Genomic DNA, 3,143 nt, shown 5'->3' on the forward strand with positions numbered 1-3,143 from the left:
ATGATTGAAGTAAATAAATCCCCGATTCGCCTATTTGCCGAATGAATAACTTCGGGTTTTTCTCATTCGCGTTTCTACCGCTTCCCGATAAGATGACGCGTAACGTCGGCGGAAGCGATGTAAGCGCCCGGAGCGCGCGTGGAGGCAACAGGGGTCTCTCTCCGCGACTTCGAGGTCCTGGGCTAAGTGATACGCAAGAAGCTGGAGTGTCTGAAGCTGCGGAAGCGGCTAGTAACGAAGAAGACAATCCGATGGAAACCGGTGGCGGCCCCGCCATCCCTGGAAACGACCGTGGAAGTGACTATCCCGACGTGGAGGATGTAAAATCAGGGCGTGCTTCAGAATCGGATAATGAGGGATTTGCAGCTGAATTGGCTCTTGTACCTGTTGAAGCGCCGATGAATTGGCACACAAGCTGGGAGGCATGGCAAACCTACTTTGCCGATTACTGCCAGAGAATGATGCAAGTGTTACCAGTGAAGGAGACAATGTCAAGAGCAGAGAGGAACAAGCGCCTAAGGAAGACAAGGAAGGGAGGAGACGATTCGCAGTTGGTACCAGAGCAATTTGACCCCTACCAACGAACATATACCTGCACTCACGGCTGGAAGAAGCGGAAATCACGCAGTCCACGAAGAAGAACAAGTGGAGCCAACGCAGAAACAAGAAGTTGCACAAACGCGGGTCTAAATGTTGCTTTGGCTGGATGGTTGCCTTTCAAGACCTGCAAAAACATAAATACATGTCATTTCAACTTTGACCCTACACCATAAAGAGCGATCTCAGTAAACTGAACCACAGGAATGGAGAGCTTGAGCCTGTCATGCACGTAACTCAATGCGATCGACGAGATAATAACCTTTAAGATATCTTTCCAGGATTTTATTCATGGAAATTCCAGGATTAATCCTGTAAAAAGCTACTAACATTACTGTACGTATTTTCAAAACATGATTTAATCCTGAAACTTACATGATTAATCCTGGAAGAAGGACAGCCACACGTTAGGTATCTTACTCGTCCTCAACGAATCTTCCCGTCTTCATCAGCGCTTATGTTGCCTAAGTGCAACTTTAGGAGGGGGTAATTAAATGGGCCCCTCCATTACATAAGTAGGTAGATTTCTTTACATAAGTAGGTGCATCAGCACACGGCTAGCGTGTGCTGAAATGCTGTCATGCCGTTTGTTTTTATATGGTGAGCCAGACTCATTATTAGCCAATTGGACTATGACGTGTTGAGTGGCCAGGGCTGTGGCTTTGGTCCTAAAATAAAGTCAGAGTTGATTTATCCTTAAACCTAAGACTCAGTTGTCCTATTGCGAGCTTCCTCAACACTATAGTGTAAGCAAGTAACGAAGTAAATACCTTGCCCGCTACATCTCAACGCTGCATGATCAGCCACTATTGTATGTAGGTAGGGGCGGAACAACGTGATTGCCGACACGACAACATAGCACTCCAATTCTGAAATACCATACTTACTTTCAGTGAGACTGTTGGCCTTATTAACATAAGCTATCGGCTTCCAGTCAGTGCCATGATCTTGCATTAGACTAGCGCCCAATTCGATAGTGCTCGCGTCGGTGACGTAAGGAAAGCGTCGTTGGAAGTTCAGGTATACCAGAATAGGCTTCGTTGTCGATATCACCTTGAATTTCTCAAATGCCTCCACCTGTGGTGCACCCTACTCCCATTACGCGTCCTTCCACAACAGCTTCGTGAGCGGGGCCATCATGGACCCGAATCCCGTTACAAATCTCCTATAGTACCCGGACAAATGTACGAATCACTTGACCGCATCGGTGTCCGTAGGTGTCGAAAATTCGTTTACAGCCGTCACCAGCCGCTCCAGCGGACGCACTCCCTCACTAGTAAGTTCATGGCCCAAATACGCCATGGATTTTGCCGCAAACACGCATTTCTTCAGGCTCAGTGTCAGCCCAGCGGCCGACAGTCTTTCCTGGACCGTTGCCAGTTCCACGATGGCGTTTAATACCTCCACGAGTGAGCACCACGATGGCATTAAGATAAACTAAACAGGTAGTCCACGTAAGTCCCCGAAGTACAGTATTCATTAGCCACTGAAAAATGGAGGGGGCATAGGCCGAAAGGCATCCGAACGAATCGATACAGCCCGCGCTTTGTAGTAAAAGCCGTTTTATCCTGGTCGTCTGGAGCTACCCGCATTTCTAATAGGTATATAGTAGGGCCCCACCTAGTGCTTCCAAGGTCTCATCCATACGGGGAAGTGGATACACGCCCTTCTTCGTCACACTATTCAGCGCTCTGTAGTCAATACAGAAACAAACTTCACCGTCCTTCTTACGCACTAAAGCCACAGGAAATCCCCATGCGCCGTTCCTTTCCTCCATTACGCCAGCACGTAACATTTTATCCACGTTCTCATCTACCACATTGTTCTCCATTTGTGCTTGCCTCCGCCTTTTCCGCATTATCGGAGCCGTCGTCCCCGTGTCGGTGTGGTGGTACACCTTCACCGCGGTAGCTAGCGGACAGTCGCCCGTGTCTGCCGACAACTTACGGTACACACGTAGGCGTTTTATTATTAGCGCGCGAGCATCCGGGTCATATGTCCCAATTTTCAGCTCGTCTTCGTTATTTATCGATGTCACGCCATCACCTAGCTTGTCCAGCCACTGGTTCAACTTCGTGAGATCCAACTCGCCGTTCATCGACAAGATTGTCATATCCTCGTCCATCGGTACCCACGTACCCAGTTCCTTCTTACATGGCAGTGGCACTGGTCTGCTGCTTGCGTTGATTGTGAGATGCTATCCTGCTACTGTGAGATGCTACTTGCTACAGTCTGCCAGTGTCCAGTGCCAGACGTCCTTGCCACAGCCCAAGCCACTGACAGTACCAGTACTACCGATCCGACCTACAATCCCACGCGTGTCTATACATGTACTGCATCCCGGCGTACCGGTCTGCAACGCGCTCACGTGCGAGCTGCGTGCGGAAGATACCAATGACTGTATGATGGGACGACATTGGTGAGCGGTGAGCCATTGCCCCTGCCGCCGCAGGATGACGGTAAAAGACTCTCGCTCTCTATCGAGTATCTCAGTCCCGAGAAGATGCGCACTCTAAGATTCCGGCAGCCACGCTAAGTCACTCCCA

This window comes from Phytophthora infestans, genomic scaffold (genome assembly GCF_000142945.1).
Source record: "Phytophthora infestans T30-4 supercont1.144 genomic scaffold, whole genome shotgun sequence".
NCBI classification, from domain to species: Eukaryota; Oomycota; class Peronosporomycetes; order Peronosporales; family Peronosporaceae; genus Phytophthora; species Phytophthora infestans.